At 36.5% G+C, this 26,139-nt stretch overlaps 1 long non-coding RNA gene across 1 annotated transcript in view; it reads right to left on the reverse strand.

Moving 5' to 3' along the window:
• Nucleotides 1-12,558: 12,558 nt before the first annotated feature.
• The window catches only part of LOC121420430, a 34,717-nt gene continuing 21,136 nt past the window's right edge, over nt 12,559-26,139 (reverse strand). Inside the window, exon 3 of the long non-coding RNA XR_005970758.1 lies at nt 12,559-12,631. This is a non-coding gene — a long non-coding RNA (uncharacterized LOC121420430). The remainder of the gene's footprint in view (nt 12,632-26,139) is intronic.

The raw sequence follows: 26,139 nt of genomic DNA on the forward strand, positions 1-26,139 counted from the left end.
TTGTATTAAGTACAGAGTAAATGTTGCATGTTATTCTCAATACTAAAAATCAGTATGATCGTGACAGCTATGATTCTTCTACGCAAGACACTATTCTGTTCTTCTTCTACCCCAACACTGTTCTTGTACCCTGACACTGTTCTTCTCATGCCACAAATATAAACCTTCTTGAGACTGATAGAGAGGCATCTCATGGCCCGACAAGAGAAAGAGACGTGAGGCGGGGTGAGCGTACCTTGGCTGACGTCCCAGATGGTATGAATAAAATGGAATTCGCGGAACCAACACCTGGCCAGTTTTATGTGTATTTTCACCTCTAGTTGTTGGTCTTCAACTGACAATCAGGGAAGCGTTTCATGAAATAAAAAGTCAGTGATTTTCATTGACCATTTGTTATAAGCTACTGAAATCCTTGCATCTGATTGGCTCAGAAGAAGTTTGTCAGTGGAAAATCACTGACAAGTTGCTTGAGACACACCCCAGTTCCAGAGATTGGAAGATGGAGAGGGGCGAGTGGTACGGTGGATGCAGTCCAATGCACTGCTGAACCTACCACAAGGAAGAGGGGAAATGCCCCTTCCCCCAAAGGTAATGTACAATGGGGGTGGTGGTGGTGGTAGTAGTGGTATTGGGTGCTTGCCGAGGTAACCAAAAAAATGAAATTAATTTACAAAAGAAAATATAAGCTATCCCGAAAAAATAGGGTAAAACATAAGAGTGAAAACAATGTTCAAGAGAATCCAACATTAGTGGTGAAAATACACAGAGGGTCAGGAATTATAATCCCATGATGGCAAAAAGAGCCGAGTGAATAATCACTAACACCCTGAAATTTGGTTGACCAGGTCTACTTTTTAAACAATAACCAACAAAAGAGCTCTCATGAAAAAATCATTTTGAGTACTGTCAAGCATCTAATAACCCTCAACAAATGCTAAAAAGTGATAACACTTGGCAAAGACTTGTTGAATGAACAAAGTGATCCGAACACAGATTCTCATCACCTCTGCAAATTGGCAACGCATTATGATTGATTTTCTACTTCACAACAAGCTAAGCCGACTCCTCTCTGTATTCTCAATTGCCGAAACATTCCATATTTTCATCTTACCTTGAGATCAAAACCGTTCCAGATTGCGGCCCAAAATATTAATTCAGGATGAAATGAAAGAGGCGTGTGGATATCACAGCTTTATGGAAGACTATGGGAGTGTGTTCATACAAACTTTTAGCCCCTACAGAGAAACAATAAATTGTTTTGCTTAAATATTTTTGTAAGACTGTAGAGTGTTTATGCAATATTACTTCAACATTGATTATTGGCCAAGTCTAATATCAAATGTTGTTTTTCATTCAAGAAGGGAGGGGGTACAATGTCATCATGAATATGATTAAGGTCACAATGCGAACAAGTAATAAATAAAATATGATCAGTCACCCCCCCCTCCAAAAAACCAACAATAAGTCATCAGGGAAGCTTCTCTATAATTAACCAAAGTAGTATTTTGGACTTCAAAAAGCAAAAATGAGAAAACTAACTTATCTGAAATAGTTATGCTTATCCCCTGCAGAAATTTAAGCGTGCCGCTTGCTAGTAACTAGCATGCGACTAGCAGGGCGCTCGCTTAATAAGCGAGTGCCTGCTAGCGAACAGTCCCTGCTCGCTAAAAGATCGCTTAACTATTACTCTGCACGCATATCACACGCTTATTAAGCTAGCCGCATGCTAGTTACTAGCATGCCGCAAGCTTGCGCAAGCTAGTCGCACGCTTCCCGCAAGCTTGGAAATTTCTGTAGGGGATATACTGCCAAAATCTGAAGTTGTAAAGTTGCAGGTGAGACATGGTAGAAAAGTTTCCTTTAAATTCTATTTTGCAGACTACTTGGAAGTTTCATTAAAATCACACAGAGTGCCCATCTCATGTTTGAGTGATCTCAAAAACTCAAACCTTGATTTCTAAAATTTTTTAAAGTTCTTGCTGAACTTCTTCTGTGCACAAATATGATAAGCTTTCATTTTAAAGCAGAGAGTGTGCTTTTTCAAGATCAATGCAAATCTCAAAATTCATTTTGGGCGACTTATCGTTGGTTTGGGGTTGACTGATCACAAATGGTGATTTGTGGCTAAAATTTCATTCTGCAGCCCGTTCAGAACACATCTATTTCTGCATTTGAACTTTCAAAAATAAGATTCTCAATCGTAATTTTATGGATAGGTTGCATGAACAAAACTTTTTGAAAAAATAACACGTTTCAAATCACGATTCTCGGCTGAAAATCTATAGCTTGAACGCAGCATACACGGAGTGAAAACTTGTGACAACAAATAAGGGGATTGTCAATATTCATGCAACGAAACAAACAAGTCTTAGCTCAGTTGAGAGCAAACATGTGCTATTAAGCTTCACGGATCATCAAGATATGCCAGGGAATTTTGAAATTGATATTGTTTCCTGCCATATTTTACACCGATGTTCGAGGTCCCTTCTTGGGGTGGGGTATCCATGATCACATTTAACATAGGAGCGGGTTCCATGACATTTGCTCCGGCGACAATTACTCCGGATAGAAAATCTGCATGTTAAGCCAAACATAAAACCTAACCTCCAAAACTTAATACCCTAATCCTAATCTTGACATTACTCTGAACCAAAAACTCTATTACAATCTTAACTCTAGTCTAACCAATTGCCCTCTGAAATATTGAGACAGGATAAAATGTTGCACGAGCAAATGTTGCGTCACCAAAAAAATCAATGTTTTGAAGAACTTTTCAAGACAGTTGGATAAAAATAGTCAGAATTATTAAGATATTACTAATAGCTGCTTAGTGAAAAAAAGAAAAGTTCCTGGCTAAATGATGGGGAAGATTTATTTTCATTCTTGCCAAACAACATCAAAACTTTATTACTTCTCAACATGACAAATCCATCAACTGCCCATTTTTTCCTCTTCAAAAGTGTATAATTACCAAGAAAGTGAGAGGAGAGGAAAACATTCCTCCGCCACTGTCATACTTTCCAGGTAGGCTAGTGGTCTGCCCAAATGCTGGTTGCACAATTTATGATATATGTCATTCTCTGCTCATAAAAACAAAACTCATTTTAATAACAATAACAATGATATTTTACCCAGGGTAGCCACTTCAGTTATTTTGAGATATTTACAGTACTATGATACTATGTTTGAGTGAAACACGTTGAATAAAAAGGGTTTGCAAGAAAGAAAAAACAAGATTCATTAGAAGGAAAACATATCACCTCTATTGAAGTATGTGTCGGCACTAAAATCTCAGGTCTACTCTGAATTTTACTTTGTGCTTTCACAAAAAATTGTGTGAATTTTAAAAATGAATTGATATAATTGATGACCTACTGATGATAAACTGACTGAATCAAATTTATGTGTTACCTTTTTAGAAAACATTTTATAGTCACAACTGTTCAGTAAATCAAAGTGAAGGGTATTAAAAAGAAATGACAGATTCCTGCGACTAGCAAGAAGTATTCAATTACATTTAGGAGCATTAAGAAGTGCTTTAAACACAAGCACATTTGTATATACACACAGACCATATAGTAAAAGTGCAGACAAGGGTTAGTGCGATAAGATTTGCGTGTCACAGCATTGTTTACTGCATACAACCAGCCAGTTACAGTAGGTATGAAATTTGACAGTTTGTTTGTTAGTATGTCACATCAATGTGACAACATCATCAGTATAAAATGGTTATGTCTGGTCAAGGTATTTTGCTGAATGAAGTATGAAATGAACTTTGATGCAATGAGTAAGGAACAATTTTGCAAACTTCGCCATCCCCCCAACCCCAATGTCCAAGATCATTTGTCACTTCCATACAAGGATTTAGAAATGTCTGCATTTCTGTACATCGGTTTGGGTACATATATCAATTCCACTCTTTTTAAAGGCCTGGTCACACCGCCCGAGATTTGTTGGAACGATTGTGGAGCGGATAGAAAAAATCATCACCGCTCGCTACCGTTCACCATTTTCGATCTCGATTGTTTTGTTTGTTTTTTTCGATTTTTGTTTTCGATTATTTCCCCCAATTTTGTGAGCGAAATTCGACCCTCTTTCCCTAACGCTCCAACAACGCTCGGGCAGTGTGACCAGGCCATCAAGACTGTGTTTGGGCTTGGTAAAGCCCTCCCCCACTCATTCCGATTCATTACTAGATTATATGAACTTTAATGCTGTAAAACAATTTGGATATTAGACACATGAAATGTAAATGTTAATTATAGGATCAATTTTCTGATTTCAAACCAAAAGAAATATTTTTGATAAGGTACCCCATCAAAATAACATCTATGAATTTCTTTTTTATACAAAGGTTATACTGAAGTAGGAATGGACTAAATGTTTTAGAATATCATGTTTGCCAATAGCTTCCCGACCACTAATTATGTAAGACAAGTTCTCAAAGAAAGCAAAATTAACATATTTGAATTTTTAGGGTAGGGGAAAAAAGAATATATATTTTTTAAGCATGATTTCAATTTTAGATGTTGGGTGGGTATAATTAACATGATTGACACTTTGCTAAAGCTTTAGCTGGGCTTTCAAATAATACATGTACATTTCAAGTTTTAATGATGGGGTTCCCCAAGGTGACAAATTGTGACCAATTCTCTTTTATAAAATGTAATGAGCCATAAGATATTTACAGTCATGACAAAGTACATGGAGTCTCATTATACAATAATTTGCTGACTGAAATTTGTTACTGCAATGTAAATATCATTTTGAATTTCTGTAATCTTGTATGGAACAAAAAAATCTTTTCATCAATTTGAAAAATATATCATATTTGCGAGAAGCTGATATGACTTTATACATAAATAACCTGTCTTGTTTTCAATCTTGCATGTCTCGCCATTCGTAATCAGTCTTTTTGTCTTTTAGAGAACAACTGTTCTGGCTTTCTAGATCCACAACTCCTGGTAGACTGACAGTGATGGATTATGGGTAAGTTTTGAAGTCAAAAGTGTTTGGATTCTAGCCTTTTATTGCCTTCTTTAAAAGCAGAATTATACTGTGCTCTATTCTTTTATGTCAAAAATACATGAATGGGGTGAAAACTGTGGATCCAAGGTGCTCAAAGATATATGAAAGATAAAAATGATTGAAATTGAAATTGCATTATTTTCGCACTTCGCAGCCAATAGGCTGAATTTACAGGCTTTAAGACGATATTTCCTTTGTCTAACTCCTTTCAGAGGATTATTCTGCTTGTCTCATCTTTAATAGTTCTCATCAATCCACAAAGATATTGTGGACACATAACAGCTTGAGAATAAAAGACAGACGGAGAAGCTGTGAAGAAGAATATATAGGCTAAACCGAGGACTGAAAATAAGAAATAACATAAAGAGATAGGGGATAAGAGAAAGGAAAGGGAAAGGGGTGTAAACAAGAATGTATAGGATAGAGAGAAGAGACAAAATGTAAAGAAAAAGGATACATGAATCCATGTACACGAACAGGTAACTGACTTAAATGGAATCTTTTTGGACCATAGAAATCTTTTTGACTTTGGAGAAATTTGACACTGAAAATCTTTAACACCTATCATGTTTTTTTGAAGAATTTGGTATAATAATTCCTTTGACTTAAGGCAAATATTTGACTTAAGGAAAGTTGTCTTTAGCAGAGTTACCTATAGTAAACTCTTTGACGAGTGAATTCTTATTTTTAATCAGAATTTGTACAATGTATACCAGTAGTTTTTTTTCAAGTGTTATGCTGCTTCCCCTTCTGCACTGTAGGCCTGAGGCTATTTCGCTACATTGGAATTATTTATATGTTTCTCTATATGATCGTAACAAGCAATACGAAAGTAAAAGACGGCAAGAGATGACAAGATGGCACGGGACAGGACAGGAAGGGAAATCGGGACATACCTGGGGAGTGTTTCATCAAGTATCTTGTCAATGTTTATTTTCATCAACAAATTACTCTCGGCCAATCAGTCGCAAGGATTTCGGTAGCTTGTAACAGAGTCAATGAAACATCACTAAGTTTTTGTTGTTTGATGTTCTCTCCTAGACATACCTGAACAAGATGTAGGGCAAATCAAAGCCGGATTGAGACTAGGAAATCTAGTTGGATCAAACAGCAGGAGCTCTTGTTAAATCTACCCCTGATTATCTAACATGTGTCCCGCTAATGTTTTTGACAAGGGAACCAGGCGATCTTCATCCGCAGCGACCACACCACGTTCAGACCCACATGGTAAGTTTGGATCAAAATAATTCATAGAAAGAAACATATTAAAATCGGCTTCCTTTATGACAACAGGGCAGGGACGCTAACCCCATGATAAGAATCAAAGTATTTTGAAAGATGAAAAAAGTTTTGGAGTGAAAAGGGACTATTTTCCACTTTATGCGAAATACAGTTATCCATTTAAAGAAAATAAGTTTTTATAAAATCTCCAGTATTTTTTTCTTAAAAAAGAAACAGTTGAAATAGCGGATACAGACTGGTAACTGTGGGCGCGTTGTGATCTAGTGGTTCTGACTCTCGCCTTTCAAACATAGGGTCGTCGGTTCGAATCCTAGCCATGGCATGTTTTCATTCAGCAAGAAATTCATCCACACTGTGCTGCACTCGACCCAGGTGAGGTAAATGGGTACCGGCAGGAAATAATTCCTCCAAAAGCTGTGGGCACCAGAATCGGTAGACTAGCTAAGCCGGGGTAATATAGGAGCACCTTGAGCACCTAGCAAGGTGGATACATGCGCTATACAAATCCTATATATTTTATCATTATTATTTGTTAAAAGAATCATTTAATAAGGGAGATTTAGGCTCCAAAGGAATGGTTGGCTAGATCAAAATCCATTATAAAGGGTAGATTCATTGGAGACGTATTACTCTACAGGATTCTGGTGAACTATTACACCGGCTTTAGCCTGGCGGGATTACAGCACACAAGTATATAAAGGAACTAACTCCTGGTTGGGATTTGAATCCACGACCCTCTGCTTCAAAGCCACCCGAATATGAACTGAATTTTGTTTCCATTTAACTTCAAAATACAGTAATGAAGACCTCATGTACCAAGAGTACAGCATCAGAGGTCAAAGGTCATTGGAAATACCCAAACTGCCCAGCTGGAGAGCAAAGGATTTCAGAATAAGGGAAACAAAAAAATATGGTATAGGGTACGTTAGCAAGAGATGTTACTTGCGTTTCTCTCGAGCGAGACTGGTACAACAATTAAAATTTAGAAAAAAATATAATCTGCATGGTTGATTTTAATTGTAAAAAATAATTGGCAGGCGTACAATATTGATACTAGATTTTGGTATTGATTTGATTGCCATATCAATAACATGATAATAGACAGATGAATATTTTGGTAGTTTCACTTGAACGACTTGGATTCAGTTATACTGTAGTCAAAACAATGCATACGCATTTACTTCGTAGTCCTATTTGCTCCAGGGCCAGAAGAATAAATTATCAAACTGAAATATTTTTAATATTTCATTTCCTATCTATTTCTCTCTGATTTTTCGTTTTTCCTCCTTTCATTGTCTCCTTCTCTATCTCCCATGTTTCTCATCCTACATCTTCTCCTTCCCTTTCTCCTTGTTTCTTCTCCTCTTTTCTCCCTATCTTTTTCCTCTACTCTCATTATCTTTACTCCTCTCCTTTCTTTCTTCTTTTTTCTCTCCCTTTCTCCTCTCACTTTTCTTCCTTCCCTCCCCTTCTTTCATATGCAACCTCTACATCTAATACTGTCTCCAAATCTGAACAACGCAGGAATGGGGGCGGGACTGCACTTTTGATGCTGCCTCAACAGGGAAGCCAAGCAGGGAGATAGGGAGAGAAAGGGGGTACGTCACAGCATCATCAGCATGATCAGCGGCAGCAGCAACAGTGGAGGCGGCGGCAACTGAGGACCCGCTCAAAGGCCGTTGACCCGCTGGGGGGTATAACTAGAAAAACCAATATTGGCGCTACAGTTACAAGTGGAGAAGATAATGAAGCCGCCCGCTAGGTCGGTTCCGCAAGCCCAAACGGCAGGCACGAATGTGGAAGGGCGTGCGTGTTTACAACCATCATCCATCTACCCACATCAAGCACTCATTCTATTTCTGCTAGCCTGTGGGGAAAGTGTAATTTTCATAAAGGTCAAAGGTCACAAATTGTAAGTGCACTTTTGACACGAGTAGATTATCACAAATGAAACTATTGTTACCTGCATGGATGATTCATAGATAGTACTGTTCTTTATGATTTGAAGTATTGAACATACACACTATTCCTTTTCCGAGGAAATAATAACCTCAAGAGTTAGTCTGTACCTCAGAGAGTACAGACTTACTACATCAAAATACTATTTAGGCATTATAGGTAACCCTTGCATAGTGATTTTGTTTATATCAATATTAAATTTTTCTGTTATGGGGCCACCTAATCAAAAGGCTTGTTCCATTCTTGCTGTCCCTCTCATATTCAAACCAAAGAACAGTTCTTATTGTTTTGTTTCTATTCAATTCTTTGTATACATGTATGTGATGTTTGTACAGACCTTATGAGCAAATAAAATGAAACTGAATTGAAAACTAAGAAGATATTACATAAATGTAAACTAATTGAATACTCTCTAACTGTGAAAGAGTTGATGAATGACAAATAAGTTTCATCACAAAGAAGCAACTACGAAAAGTAATAGACAAATCCCAGACACTCTTCTCTAACATAATTTAATCTTTTAAACTACAAGGAAAATTCCTCCACAGAATGCTATCAACCATTGAATAGTTCCACGATCAAACATAGCTTCATGTGTAATATCACAATGCAACAAATTTCAAGTTTCATGTTTTACATCAATATACAAGAACAAAAGTTTTAAATGACTTTTCTTTATGATGTAAATTTATTGATGCATAACTTGCATCGGACTGAGGAGGCAAAGGTCATCTATCTACGTGTTGTTTTGAACATAGTTCAAACATGCGCACCAACTCCCCCCCCCCCCCATGGCAATGGCATGAATACTATTTTGGCCTGAAAAGGGGATGTTCTAATTTTCATAATCATCAGTGTTCTAGCTAGCCCCATTTTAGTGGTGGCCGCTATTTCACAGCATTACAAAGTTTTCGTTATGTCAGGCAGAGTTAATGGATTTAAAGCCAAAAGTGAGGGAACATTAACGTAATAACATTCTGATTAAAACAAAATTGAAAATGAAAATGAACGCAAGGGCAATTCCTCTTTGCAAGGACTTAGTGTTGAAACTTTTCATTTGAAATTAGCGGTGGACAGAAGCAGGTTTTTTCATGAGTGGTGGTCAGAAATCTTGGTTGTTGGGCCAAACCATTGCCATCCATTGTAGCTATAAAACTGATAATCACCGGCTGGATCATACTTTCTATATATATATATATATATATATATATATATAATATATATATAAATATATATATTATATATATTTATATATACATATATATATATATATATATATATATATACATATATATATATATATATAAATAATTAATATATAAATATAAAGAATGAAGGAGATAACGTACTCGATAAAAACAAAATATCATGGGCCAAAGCAGACGAGTTAAAGATAACAAAATAACACGATCTGCCTCATGGATTATCTCGTGTGTATTTTAATCACTTTGCTTTCAGCAATAAACAGGGCATCCAGTAATAAACAAACTTCCTTGCACATTTTTCATGGCAGTAATCTTTTGTTTGATTAATGACAATGAGTAAAGATGATAAGAGAAATGTCATTTGTCGGATGTCTAGTTATCATCTTGGTCATGACAGTCCTTCTAAACATGATCTAGAATAACTAGTATTCCTTATTTTACTAGTATAGTAGTATACTCTTTTAAAAGTAGCGATATTGTTAATGATCAAACGAATGAATCAACAACTAAAGGAATAAACAAATAAACAGCCAAATAACTAAAAAAATATCAATTACAATTATAGTAATAGGGGTAAAATAAAAAAAGCTCAACATTAAATTTCTTATCCACGTGCAGATATGCGGACACTAAAATGATAAGCACACTCTGTTTAAAATTACCATGATTACAAAGGCTTGATTGAATTAAGTATGGAAATGAAATAAACCTCACCGGGTTGTCGGAAGTAAACTGTATAGATAGTAACTTGTTATAATTTCGATTCATTTCTTATTATGTACCTTGTTGTGATGATTATGATAAAAACATAGGTAAGGAAATGTAACAGTTTATAACCTTCAAACCTAGAAGACTGCGCACGTACAGAAATCACTGGTATAAGTAATTCCAAAATACATTGCGCCAAAAATATTGAGTGAAAAAAACCTCGGATATCACTGAGGCCATCCAAAATTTGCACTTTCATTCCAAAATCATTCATTTACTAATTCGCTCCTTAGAGACTGAAAATTTTCACCTTTCCTTTGCAAAGTAGGGGTTGAGGACATGGCCAGCAGGGAAAAGGGTCAGTGTATGTGTATAGGTAATTTCTTACTAATTCGTTTGAACAGTGTTAATGTGTTATGAAAGCAATTGCTCTGAAAGGGAGTGATTAAGCGACACTTTCTTAAATCTGTAATGAAATATTTTGAACTTATCTCCTTTGCAAATACATAATTATTATAAGGAAATGTACTTGGTGAAACTCTGAATAACGATCCTTAAATGTATATGACGACGCAAGACAGTTGTTATTACTTAAAACTTGCAAGTTGTAAATGCATATAAGATGATTGACTCTGAATAAAAGTCCAATTTTGATCATGCTTTATTACTGTATAGTTTTGCTTCTTCCCCCACAGAAACCTGGGGGGGATGATTGTACACACCATCCCCCCCACCTAAAATTCTGGGGGGATGCATCCCCCCATCCCCCCCGCTATCTACGCCCCTGCTTATGGTTCACTTTGTTGGGTTTTTTTAAATTTTTACACTAAGTAAGAATTTGATTGCGTATACGCAAATACATTAACCTAGTCTGCTGGGCAAACCCTTCACTCGAGATAAGGGTCTGAATGTGCAGCCTACTCATGCCTTGTACATGTATACTGAAGGCTCTCTTATGTGAAATAGTCTTTGCGTGGAGGTGCACTTCTTGATCAAAGTTCTAATCAGGGTCTGTGCCTGCAGACTAATAATAATAAACCTGCATGCATACATGTAACTTTACATGATTATGAAAATTACATCAAATCATAGCAATTCCACCTATATAAAATCTAGGCTTAGTGGTTTAGGGATGACAAGATCCTTTCACTTCCATCTCCAAAACGTATAGTTTCACTCTCACCCCAAGCCCATACCGCCAGCTCTGGTCCCCAAAGAAAAAGGCTTTAATTTTTCTGGGTGCTTGCGATTGATGTCATCAACGATTATTTAATCTCTCTTGTTTTAGATTCTAATGATATGAGGCAGAGAGGCAAATCACTCCACACCTGCGATTGGTTGGCGGCTCACGCTACAAGATTGTTGAGCCTTGCCACTCCACAACCTTGCCTGACCTAATTCAACTTTCTTGTTCATATTGTCCTAATCATTCTGTTCCACTGCCCCCTTATCGTTCAGATCTCCTACTTCTCTCAACACAATGTCATTGTATTTCAATTTTCAAAACTTTTTTATTCTCTAATTCGCCCTTTTTAATTCAAGCATAATGTTAATAATAAAAACTATTTTCTCTCCTTTTCATTTTTGGCTGACTAATCAACAGCATACCCTCTGTGCCCCTGGCTCCAGCAGTAAAAAGCGAATGAATTAAACACCCCCCCCCCCCCCTTTTTTTCCTTTTTTGAGGGGGCTCCATGGATGAGCCTTCTGATTATGTTGTTACCTTTATCATTTTCAGCTGCTAGTACTAACAGTGATCTTGTAAGTACAATAAAATTGTTCTCAGAAACAATATTGGCCTTGATGAAATCTCTGTGGTGCCTCATGATATTGAACCAAGCACAGAATGGAGACCTAGCATGAAATTGACTAGGCTTATCCCCATACTTTGTCATTTATCCAAAGAATTAAATATATTTCTCATCCCTTGTTGGTGGTGTCAGATTTAGAGTTAACCCTGTTTGGAGGAGTTTTAAACATTTCAGTGACTTTGATCTTTGTTGGTGCCACCTTCTACACATGTTCATGTAGAGCAGTTACAACAAAACTACACTAGCAGAGCTCTCCAATGAAGAACAACTAACAAAATAGTGGAACAACAGACAACAAAAATTAGACATTTCAAAAAGTGACCAGAGGTGGAAGATGGGGTATATTGCATTGTGGGTTAATTTTCTGTTCTGAAATGACATATTTCTGGCTTGGTCACTAAGTTCACTCTCACCTTCACCAACAATCCTCCCTTCAATTGATGCCTCATTGGATACCATGCTTTCAGCAAAATACACAAAGTTCATCAATTTTTTTGCTCTATTGCTACATGTACCTTCTCTTACATATTTTCTAACTTTCTTTCACAGACCTCTATAAACCCTATCTAAAATTATAATGCATGACATAGCATAAAAAGATACGGATTGTATTTTTTATGTGGAAGCAAACCTTTTACTGTGCTGGGCTGTAGATTTCTACTGCATTAGATGTACAATCTGCAAAGAAACAATAAAACATAAATTTAGCTCGGATATTCAGGTTTTGGATGATCACAATAAATGTAATTATCAGTGGTCGAACCATGCAATGTTTTATTGAAGGTCTATTTAAATAAATCAAATGCATTCATAATACAGCAATATACAAACACAGAAATATATAATAATTCGTCGCACGCACCACGAACCGTCCTCTCTGCGCACTTCTATGCGAAAGTTACTTTTGCAGAAAACGCATTTAAAGAAAAGATTTTTTTTAAACCAGCAATAAGTGCACCTACTAGGAGAGCAAATTATTTACCAGTGTCTTCGTTAAAAAGTTCAGGTTCCAAAGTTTCATCCCATATCTTTATATTTTCTTGCAGTTAATTATATATGACACGGTGGGCAACGTAACAGAGAGGACGGTTCGTGGAATAGATACAGTGCGCTTAACTTTCGCATCGAAGTGCGACGATTTGATCAAAATAATGATACTCTAAAAATTATATGAAAAAAGTGGGATTTCTACAACCAAACAATAACAATAATAATGATGATACCTGAATTTATAGAGCACAGAAACTACCTATTCACTAAAACTGCATTTTTTAGGACTCCTAAAATGCTTGTTATGAATTAAATAGATTAAAATTCTGTGGCTAGAGTAAAACTATTTGAAATTTTGCTTCATTTAATTCTCTTCAATCTCAGTCATGGGATCTAATCATTCTAAACCATTTCAATATTCATGTTTATCCAAGATGTTATTTAAAAGAAACACTAAAAAAAATGGTAATTGTTTTCAGATTCTTATTTCACATTGACCATTCAATTGCTGAATTGGCCTTGAGGAGGGCTTCTCATCTGATTGAAGAAAAATGATTTTTTAGGAAAAGATTGTCCCAAGAAAGAGACCTCCCTAGTGGAAGAGGCATTTATCTTGTTTAACGTCAGAGGGTGCCAACAATGGGGGTAGATCGGCAGCGTTTAATGCTGAACGTTGGTGGCCCAGCATTTAATAGATTGTTCAGATAGAGAAGTTTAACCCTCAAAGGTTGATGAACAAATTTAGGAAGAATCAGATGACAATGGTGACGTTCTCCTATAACTTGTGCACATTGTGTGTCATTCAGATATAAACTTTAATTCCCAACTTTCACTGCTCCATTTTCCATTTTATAACCAGGATTTTTGTTGAATATAGTCCTAGGTCAATACCAAATATTTTAGGCTTTTTCTTCATGCATATGAAACAGCATTGCAATCCATTCCCCTCCTACATGTAATTAAAAAATGACAAAAAACATTAAAAAAACATAGACTTTGGGGAAAGTTCTAGAAGCTCAGAGAAATGATGTAAGCACAGGGTACCCAGCTTACATATTGGATGGAAGAGCTCATGTATTTTCCTTTTGCATGGCAAGAATAACTGCGACCTTTGGGAAATCCCCCGGGTAAATTCTCATAATTTTGACAAGTCTACTATTGAAGAAGTATTTTCTTTAAGGAATATTACAAGTAATTTGCTTTTACATTGTGAAAACACCCTTTTTATGTGATCGGCGTAGATCAGGGTTAATTTTCCATTTGGAAAATTAATGGTATTCTCAAACTTTGAGGCTGCCTGAATACGCCTCTTTGAGGTGGGATAGATGTTGGACACAGGAAATAGATAATGATGCTACAGAAGGCAAACTGAGAGGGACAAAAAATATAATTTGGATACCCTACAGAGTCAAGTCCACTAACTGTCGTTGGACATCTGTATGACAGTAACAAAGTAGTAGAGGAACTGTGGGCGGTATGTCAAAAAAATCAAGTTATTCTTTCCAAATCAGACAATGATTTACTCTTAACAGTCACTGGTTACAGTGCAGCATGCAGAACTGTTACCAGTAACTTTAAAAGTAAGCATTGTCTTATTCAGAATGAATCTTTATGGATTTTATTTTTATTCTTAATCCAAGAAATATTTTAAAAGTCAATAAATATCGAAGATTCCTTGGTATTTAGTACTGATGACCAGCCTAGCAATCCTCAATGGTAAGTTTAGAATGCAACACAGTCTAGATACAAAAGACAAGATCTCAACACTTTGATCCAACGGTTTCTCGACCACTCAACACCAAACAACAATACCACAATAGCAGCTCAAATGAGGGAGACATTTAATTACTTAGTTGTCACTGCACATGTTTGTGCATGTTGTGGTGTGACGAATGATTGAGAATAGTGATGTCATTTTTTTCCCTGATGGTCGCACATGATTCTGGTCTCTATGAGGCCGTTCTCATTACATTTTCTAAAACTAGTTTACTAGAAACCGGTTCAGGAAACCAGTTTGGAAGATCGCTTTGCTAGCGTTCCCACTTGATCACACGAAAGTGGTTTCCAAAATCACTTCACGCAAAGTGATCTTGTTGCTATGGAAATGCTCTCAGTGGGGTGGCATGTTTCGCCTGAAATTCGAAACTGCAGCATAGGCATTTTACACCTGTCATGTGGAGTAGCACGCTCAAAATGTGTGAAGATCGCTTCACCAAGAACGGTTGTGTCCTCACTTAGCTAAAACCAGTTTAACGAGGCAAAGCGATCTTGAAAACAACATCGCGAGGTGGTTTTCCAAACTGGTCTGGAAGATCGCTTCCAAGACCGCTTTGACCGTTCTCACTACGCGTTAAACTAGTTTCCACTAAACTAGTTTTAGGAACATAGTGAGAACAGCCTCTATCATATGAGAGCATTTCAGATTCAATGACGTCACAATTAATCTTCTACAATTAGCAAGAATCATTGATTTTCTATAATGAGAACAAAAGTTGAATATGGGAATAAGATGGCTCAAAATTAGAGATAAAAGAACCATTAAAATTGCCATGAATAATTGCTTATTTGCACTTTTAAAGAATTTTTTTTTCATTTCATAATCTTGGCAATAATAGCTCATGTCAGATAGCTCTTATTCTAGAACTGAATCATATTTTTCTCCTTTTTCTTATTTTTTTTTACTTTGGAGACTTTTACCAAAACATAAGAGATTAATATTACCAATGAATTGAAGTTTGAATTAACAATTATATTCATAAACATAGGCTTTTAATAGTGATAAAAAGAAGATAATTGATATCGGAATATGTTTTACCAAAATAACATAAATATTTCCAATGTGAGCCTGAGAGGGATCGTAGATGTCTAATGAAACTTGCTGTGATAGCAACCATGATCCCAAAACAAAATCTTTAATAAACTACGTCATCAGACAGAGAACAGGAGACAGTGCCGAAGGGGAGTGCCAAAGGAAAAATGCCATTTGAAACAATTGCACTTATCACTCAAATTCTAGCCCTACGGCGGCACTTGATTCCCAACTGTCAAGTTTAAGGATAATAGATGGGGAGAGGCTTGGAGCAATGGAGGGGTGAGGGTGGGGTACTGGAGTTTAAGGATAATAGATGGGGAGAGGCTTGGAGCAATGGAGGGGTGAGGGTGGGGTACTGGAGTTTAAGGATAATAGATGGGGAGAGGCTTGGAGCAATGGAGGGGTGAGGGTGGGGTACTGGAGGGGTCATGGTGGAGCATAGAGAGGTAAGATGAAGTGGGAGAAGGGCTGAGGAAGGAGTGGTAGTTGGGGCAGTGGTAGTAGGGGGACAGTTTCTTGGTGTGAATGGGCAATATATTAGGCCTACCTCTGTAGTCAAACTTGCAAGTTTAACGATGTTGAATCAGATCAGGGAGGTGGAAGATGGAGAAGTACATGTACTAGAATCAGAGGGGGGGCAATTGAGAATTGGTGGATGGGGCAACTGAGAGTTGGTAGAGGGGTAAGTGGGAGGTGGTAGAGGGGCAATGAAGATGGTGGAAGGGGGCAAGAGTTGGTGGAAGGGGAGGCAAGAGTTGGTGGTGGGGGAACCAAGAGATGATGGAGGGGTAATCAAGAGACGGAGGAAGGGTAATCAAGAGTTTGTGGAGGGGTAATAACGAGTTGGTGGAGGGGTGCCCAAAAGTTGATGGAGGGGTTATGAAGAGATGGAGGGGTAATCAAGAGGTGGTAGGGGAGGGATGAAGGGATGGTGGAGGGGCAAAAGGGAGACATGGAGGATTGTACTGGGTGCAAAATGTCGCCTCTGGTGTCATGATTGACTAACCTCTTGGCACGGATTGACAGGTATTACTCCTAAAAGAAAAATGAAGAAAACCAAAGAATGTTCTAGGAGATGGATTTGCAGGGGGTGTTTATGTCAACGATCAATGACCGTCTTGTGTATTGAAACAGGCAACAACACATTTTTTTGTTCTTATATTTCCGCAATTTTATGTTTGCACATTTGATTATATCCTGACGTGTCTTCCTAGTATGCAAAACATATAACGCAAGTAAAACATTCAAATAAAATGCTGATATAAGATTGCTTACAATGCCATCTAACATACCATACCTTTATCGTGGTGAACAAGAAAACAAATTAAAGGCTGAAGCTGAGAAAGATATGGTTAAATTGAACCATTTCCCTTTTAATAGTCAGCATATTCCATAAAATATTGTGCGTATTTTTACTTATAAATAGATTGAAATCTAACTATAATTTCTTTTTGCTTTCCAAGAGCTGCCATTTCATACTTATTTAATAAGTATTGGAAAACAAAGTGGAAACTAAACCAACTGGGCATTAGTCCAAATGAAAATTAGACTATATCAGACCAAGTGAAGTGTAGACCAAATGGGTTTAGCCCATGTGGTATTAGACTAGCTGTAAGAAGTAGACCAAATTTTTGCAGACCCAATAAACTGTAGGCCTATAGCCCCAATCCTTCACTTAAAATATAAATTCATGGCAAATTTAGAAGTAAATTGAAAAAAGTGACAAAGTATGGTATAAACTGGAGAGAAATTGACACCATTAAACCAAATCTCTGGGTCAAATTCAGGACCAATTGGAGGGGATATATTTCAACCATAAAACAAAGTTATTCTCCTATAAAACATCAGCGTTTTATCATTCCGATACAGTTTCAAAAGGGTGTAATACCAAACACTTGTGATCAAGTTTCACATTCATTCTGAAGTGCTTCCAATTTATTGGTGTAATGAGTTATTTGTAGGAATTTCTCCTTTCATAAAAATAGAAAATGTCTGTCATATGTGAAATATATTTTCACAAAAATTGGCAATCTTTTGCTTTTAATGGGCAAAAGATCATCGCAATGATCAACAACAAAGATGTTTTTTTTTCAATCACCATAATAATCATCAAATAATTGTAAGATAGATTGTTAAGATCTATGAATATTATTTTAATACGGTGTAGAACTGTAGACCTATGCGTATAGGAGCACTTGGAGAGCAGAATATTCAACATAATTATAATATGATACTGTAAAGCGCTTTGAGCATGTTTACATGGAAAAGCGCTATATAAATATTAAATGTATGTATGTATGTATGTATAATCACTTGGCTTTTGCAAAAATCTTTTCTTCAATCGTAGAAATGTGTGCAATGTATCATCTGACCAATTAACATGTATTTATTCATTTATTTATTCATTTATCTATTCATCTATTTATTTATTTATTCATTCATTCATTTATTTAGTTACAAAAATCTTAAACCAATCTGGAAGTTATTACAATGAAGTTTCGGGATCATGTACACTTGCAGCTGCAAGTGTGAATATAAAATAAAAAATTGTTATCATTCTTACACTGATATTTTTTTGTTTCAAATGATATGCAAATATTATGATTTTGATTGCAAATCCAATAAAAGACATAACTATTTTAAAGAGATATTTCCATCAATCTAATAGGCCTACCCCTTTCTTACTGCCCTCTTCATTTTTCACTGTCGAACTTCTCCGCCTCGCATTCCTCACTTCACCGGCGAAGAAAAAATGTACCCTTTCGCACTGACATTTCTTCCCGGCAAAAGTCAACAGGCGATTGCCGAACAACACAAAATGTAAACATTACTTCTTACATATTACAAAGAGGTATCAAAAAAATTAATTACAATATATTTTGGAGGTATTACGAAAAAAATAAACAATATCACCTTGTTTTTATATTTCAGCATATCTAATACATGTAAAAAGTGCTTTTTAATCAATATTGTTAGTAAAAAAAAATATGTTCGAGTGTATCTAATTCGCCATAGCATTCAGCTGGGAGAGAAAAAAAATTGACCTCTGACGTCATTAAACGAGGAAAAGTTCACCGGTTTGCTTTCATACTTGCCTTTTCAGCAGCGAACTTTGCCGGTGAAACAGTTTTGCCGGCGAAGTTCTCCACCTCTAGAGGTTGAGAAGTTCACTGGCGAACTTGACCAGTGAAGTTCTCCTGTGTACCTTTCATACTGGGAACTTTCCCCTTCGAACTTTGCCAGTGGAGTTCGCCGGGGAAAAGCGCACTATGAAAGGGGTATGAATGACCAACAATTTTGTGGTAAGGCTAGTCCAGAAAATTATTTCGAAAAACTCAATGTGCATGCAAGTTATCTTTAAAATAAAATGTGCCACAATAATACATTTTACTCTTGTATTTTGTAAGGAATTTATTATCATCAAAATGCATAATCAGCATCCTGGCAGAGGTGCTAAATAGAAATTAAAATCCCAACGGATGAATAAGGAAACAGATTTACAATCATGAAGATTGATCACTAAATAAACCAAGATACTAGAACTTTTTCTATATAGTTGAAGAAAATGTTAGTTGCATTATAAGGAAAAGCACACAGCGAACTCCACACAATAACACATGAATATATAGGCCTATGCGTGATGGGTTAATAAAGTATACCCCCTTCTTCATGGGGCCTCTACTAGGCCAGTACTCCAGGAACGTTGCCCAATGGGTCCCCAAGGGGTGCTACTACCGGTCCCTCAGGGGTGCTGCTATGGCCTCCCCTACACAGACAGGTGCAGGTAGAGGTAATGCTGGGCCTTCTTTTTGATTTGGATGGAGGCAAAACAGAGCCATTCATCAAAGTGACACTTTATAACTGCTGATTATCAATGCCCCCAAGTTCAACTATGGCTGCGTTTATGCGACCTCAACCCAGAATCATGATTGGAATCACGATTTGAATCATGATTCAAAACAGCAACATGAATCACGATCCGACAGAATCAGCGTTTATACGACCATCTTTCTAACGCTGTTTCTCCCTGAATTCGGGCCGATCCAGTGCGCATCACAGTGCGCAGTTTGACCCAGGAAGTATAGGTCAACATTTTCGCGCGTGTTTCTAACTTCACGTCGGCTGCTAGATTTTTGCTGCCACCGGAGCTAACGCGCGATCGTTTGTGCAAGTGCAACTCGGCTTCCGAAAAATAAATCTTTTACTTCCAGAATTCCGTGTATTGTACCTCGTATTGTTTTTGTTTACTTGTATTCAATCTTGTCGGTTCATCAAAAACCGCTGAAAGGGACTCGTAGATCGTCTTATATTTCTGTGAATCCCGGTAAGGGATGCTTGTGCTTCAGGCTGAGCCCAAAGCACAAGCAGAGCCCTGAGTTCGTCGTCAGTCCAATTTGTGCCTTTGGAACTTGAAGACATGATTGATGAAAACAGTGAAATCAGGGTGACCAGACGTCCCGTATTTCCCGGGATTGTCCCGTATTTCAGAATATTGAACAAAATGTAGTTAATACATTTGAAAGTGACGAATTTTCATTAAATAACCAACAGCTGACGAAGCAGGGACAACAATTAAATCGATAACTGTAAACTGTTTGCAAGTTCTGCGATGATTTCTTGCAAATACATTGCAAACGAACTGGCCTCCTGCCTGTGTGTGGCAGGCTACTAGCTAGGCATGGAGGATCGAAGCAAATTCTCAATGGTGCAAACACCTCACATGATAAACAGTTTTTCTACCAAAATAATCACAAAATCGGCGGGAAATTCTTATAATTATACTATGGATTCTCAGTTTAATGATTTGGAGATGTAATCCGAGGAAAATGTTATTGACTTTTCATATATCTAGTTTCAGCTTTCGTTTTGAGTCTTGGTGTGCACGATGCCGCGATGTTTCATCTAATTTTTAAGTTTGACAATATGTTTCACTTTGAAATTTTATTCATTTCTAAAACATTTTATGTTTAAATTTTAAAAATACATTTAATAAAGTTATGATTTTTATTAGATGATTGGATTTTTTTGTTTACTTGAAGTTTGAACTTTTCCCTTTTCTTTATTTTATATATACCCTATCCTTTCTGCTTGCCCTTTTTTGTTCCATCTATCTTAATTTCCTATCTTTCTTTCCTCGACATTTTCTTTTTTCTCTCTCTCTCTCTGTTCATTTTTCTTTCTTTCCTTCTTTATCCAGTATACTTTTTTATTTCCTTCAGAAATTCTTTCTTTCCTTATAATTACCTTGGCTTCCTTCTCTCTTCGTCTCCTGTTTCTTTTCGTTCTTTCTCTCCTTCCATTATTTTCTATTTTTTCGTTCTCTTCCCCTTCATTCTTCCCTTCCATTCTTTATTCCTTTCTTCATTTTTCCCTTCTCATTCTTTTCCCTTATTTTTATTTTCTTTCTATTGTTTCTTTCAAAGAATGAAGGAAACATGTTTATTTCCTTCTTTCTTTCCTCCTACTTTTTCTCACCTTTCCCCTTTGTCTCCTTTATTTTGCGAGACATTTATTAATCTTCCCTTCCTTTCTTTCTTTCTATATTCATTTCAAAGAATGACGGAAACCTTTTTTATCTCTTTTATTATTTCTTTCATCCTTTTATTCTAACTTTCTGTTATTTTTTTTCTGTTTTCTTTCCTTCCCAATCATCTCTTTTCTTTCTCTCCTTCATTCTTTCGTTCACCTTCCCTTCTAATTCTTTATATTTTTTTCAAAAGTCTTATTATTATACTATGGATTCTCAGAAGCCCACACTTTGTGTGGGCTTCTTTTGTTGATCTTCGTTTGTCATTTGTCCCGTATTTCATTTTGTGAAATCTGGTCACCCTGAGTGAAATATACAAATGACGCTACAGTACCCCGGGGTACAATACACAGAATGATAATTCCTAAATGCACATGACAATTGGCATATACCGGTACTAGTACACTGGCAATCTGCTACACGAAAATTAACCTGCACGAAACACAGCGCGCGCCTTTGAGTCGAACCCGGAAGAAGCACGACACAATGACGTCATAGAATCATGATTCAAATCACGATATCGTTTATACGACCCTTTTCGTTCGTGATTCTACAGAAACGTCTTTCCAAACGCCCCTTTTTCCGTGTTTCATGTTTGTGATTTGAAAGACGTTTATTTCCAATTTCGACTAAACGCAATCGTGATTCTGCAGAATCGTGATTTGAATCATGATTCTAATCATGATTCTAGGGTAAAAAAGTGTCGAATAAACGCACCCTATTTAGCCCAGGTATTTTTCCAGAAGATTTCCTGCTCTTCCGCTGGTCACCTTTTACTTATTAATTTCTATCATAACAAGCCGAAGCTAAATTTCAATTAAATAAACCCTGATCTTTATTCTGTTCCTTTCTTTACATTCAATTTGATAATGACCTGGTAATTACATCAAAGCATCTATAAAAAGATGAAAAGTGTGATATGTATACAAATACAATGTATTAATAATACTTCATGCCCACGTTGTCATCTTGATATACATGTACATGTACGTGTACTTGGTTTTTTATTTGTCTATATGTTTAATATTGTTTACATCAAGTTGAATTATATGTATTTTGATTATTGGAAATGGAAATCAATAAATTGAATAAAATGAATAAACAAATACATATGTACAATTTAAGTCCTACAGTACGCTGTAAAAACGCTGTTTAAAATTTAAAGCATGATGTTTAAGTCTGTCACTCTAGCAACTTTTATTTAAATAGTTTAAACAACTGTTTGAACTTTTTAAACAACTTGTTTAAAAAAAACTTTTTAAACAACTTGTTGTTAAAGTGACAGGCTTAAACAGCGAGCTATTTTTTTTACTGTATACATCATACCCCAGCCCTACCAAAAATTTTTCCATTTTTCCATCTTTCCTCTCCTCTCTCACTCTCATCCTCTGACCCTCACCTCATTCTCCTTCCTCCTCTCCACCCCTCCACCACAAACCCCTCCAAGACACTTAACCTCAGATGACCTCTAGCTTCACCTATCAACACAGCCAGGATGAGATTTGCATGATTTATGAGCAAGGATCCTATCAAACACTTGCCAAAAGAGGGCGACCTTGTACAAACATCAAAAAGTCAAGGGGAACAATCATGATTACTGCCACAAAATATGTCACAAGGATTTTCACAAGAGTTTCTTCCTCTCCTTTTTTTCTCTTTGGAAAATCAGAAGCACAGTGCTATTCTTATGATCATAATTCCTGTATTTAGCCTCAATATGCATATCGTTGAAATAGAATAAACAGAAACAATTTGACCAAAAAAAATCTCTTCAGGAGAAAATAGAAGGTATTTTTGGAACAAGGCACTAATGGAAAATTGCATGCATTTCTGTATTTGTTTACTGTCATAATCTTGCTCTTTCTCTTTTGGTGTTCATTCTTTCTGTATGCAGAACATCCCTTTCATCTAAATTCCTCTTTCTATTCCTTTAGATTTTTTTGTATATTTCAAAAATCAATCACTACCTGCCAGCCCTCCACCCCCCCCAAAAAAAAAAATCAAAATACAAAAATAACAAAACTTCACAAAAGCCAAGGGTAAAGTGTACACCAAGAATGAAGGGCACTTATCCCTCCCCCCTCTGTAATATTGAAATCTATAGTATCCCTACCTACAAGGCTCCCTATTGCCCTTGGAATTTCCGTTCACACACCGTTTTTTTTTCTTTAACACCAAAGAGCGATCATAAAACTTTAACAAAATTTGTATTGCACCCCATCCCCTCACCATCTATCCCCCCCTCTCTCTCCCTCTCTCTATTGATCTCCACTACTCCTTTCACTCACTCACTCCCTCCTTCAACACCCGAGAGCAATCATAAAACACAGAGCAAACTTTCCACTGTATACATCATGAACAGAGAGGAAACGCATTTATCAGCACCAGGTTGTGGGCAATGTATTGACAAGGTATGGAGAAAGTAAACACACCAATGTTTACCTCCATAACATGAAGTTCAACCCCCAGGGTCATACCCCAAATACCTGACAATAACATGGATATTGAGGGGGTCTGTTCACACACTGCTAAAATATGCTTTGAATAGAGTCGGCAGATGAAAATCTTTTTCAACTGTAGCTACATTAAAGAGAAATTCCAGTAGTTGCAGTTAACACTGATTTCATGAGAAAGTCTGTAAAACAAGGCTCAATTGCCAGTATATCATCGAGGATCTAGATCTGGTACAGTTACATTAACTGGACTTTGTGAAATCTTGAAATCTACGCTGAAAAATGTTCACACCGAAAATCCCCAACACAGATAAGCGCACGTGGGACAACGTATAATTATTGCTTAGGGCGTCGGGCCTGACGCCCTACCCGAATCCCGTGCTTATTTGCTGATTTCTCAGCAATTACATAATTTCTTCCAGAATCCTTTGGCACATGCGTTTTATTTATACAAACAGACACTTTAGTGGTCATTTCATTGGATTCTGTACGAACTCATTTTGATATCGTTACCAAAACTAGCATTTACCTTTAAAATCAGTGTGAGTAATACAGACTCAAACCTTGCGATTGTACTCCTAAATCCCTGATAATAATGTGGAAATGTCTTTATAATACTGCTAGAACTATACAACACTTCTACATAAAGGGGGACATGAATGATCTTTTTGACTGAAAAATAAAAAGTCTTTTAAAAAAACTCAATCCTAAAATTAAAAGTCAAAGGTATTTTCAGCTAATTACTGGTGCCGTTTCTAAATTTCTTCTTACCTTTTGAATTGTATAATGATAAAAGTTATTCCTTATTTTTTTTCCTTTTGAAATTTGCTCATTCTCCTCATCCTTCTTCTTTTTCTCAAACTCCTTCTTCCCTTCTCAATCTCCCAATTGTTTATTTGATTATTTGTGTTTCTTCTCCTGTTTCTATTCCCCTCTTCCTCCTCCCTCTTCCTCCTTTTTCTACCATCTTATATTTCCCCTATTTTAATTAGCACCTCCTGAAAACTGGCACCCAGGACAACTGCTCCCAATACACCTGTGGGGCGAACATACTGTATTTCTTTTAATACACTACAACCATACTGATGTTGAAATGCTAAATATTTGTATAACACAATACACACAGTTAAAGTTGCATGACATCCGGAAACTCAATGACAGAGATATCAAAGAAACTAGACTGCTTTTACTTTTCTTTATATCTTTCTTTCTGGGAACTATATTAAAAGAACAAAAAGGCAGTTTTCCCACTGTTTAACTTTGCTTTTGGACAGGTAAAATGAAAAAAAAAGGAAGTTTGCTCTGGTGGTTTAGAGAAAGATTTTCCTATATTTGATCCTCCACCTGCATAAGTGTTGATCTACATAAAACAGATCAAACAGGGAAGCAACACATCCGCACCTGACAGTGAGAAGACAAGGAGCAAGATCCTGTTCATAGTCACCTTTAAGACCGATCCATTGAACTGCTCCAGACATACAACCACACCGGTATGTTCCTGAAGTTGTCTCCGAGTGCAAAAAGGTTTTTTTTCTTCATGAAATGTCGCTTAATAACCAAAAGACATAATCTACTTTTCAGAGCTACAAAAGAGCTATGCATTCTCAAATTTTGGAGCTGTGAGAGAAATGCATATCTTTCTTCTAGACAATTGGGTGAACAAAATGGATTTCTTTCCACAACAATTACCCTTCAAAGATTCCATGTTTAATAATTTCTCATGATGGATAGGAAGCAAATACAGAAGTAAGGAATAGTAGTAGCTTTAGACACCTTTGTGGGATTCTGATCCTGCTCATTAGCTACTTCTGTTTTAAAGGGATGCTTGGGGCTGAAGATATTCATACCTGAATAAATAGGGTATATTTCGCAGAGTAAAATGCTGAAAATTTGATCAAAATCGAACAACAAATAGCAAAGTTATTGAATTTCAAAGATTTGCATTATTGCGGTGAAATGGTTCTAAGCATGTCTTCATGAATGTTGGCTGATGATGTCATGAGCCCACTTGTTCTTTTGTATTTATTATACGAAATTCAAATTGTTCCTACCAATAATTGAATGACAACTAATTAAGCGCATTAGTAATTTCTTACTGTAACTTATTTCATAATAGTGGAGACACATCATTTACACATTTCATGTAATAACATAACAAAAACAAAGTGGGGACGTGAAATCATCAGCCACCTAATTAATATTCATGAAGACATGCCTAGAACTGTTTCACTGGAATTATGCAAATCTTTAAAATTAAATAACTTTGTTATTTGTTATCCGACTTTGATGAAATTTTCAGCATTTTGCTCTGTGAATGTTACTCTATTGATTTAGCTATACACTGTAAATATTTTCATCCCGGAGCATCCCTCAAGGGACGTTGGCCGAGCATTTGAGTATTGGA

The sequence above is a fragment of the Lytechinus variegatus genome, chromosome 8, assembly GCF_018143015.1.
Source record: "Lytechinus variegatus isolate NC3 chromosome 8, Lvar_3.0, whole genome shotgun sequence".
In the NCBI taxonomy this organism is placed as follows: Eukaryota; Metazoa; Echinodermata; class Echinoidea; order Temnopleuroida; family Toxopneustidae; genus Lytechinus; species Lytechinus variegatus.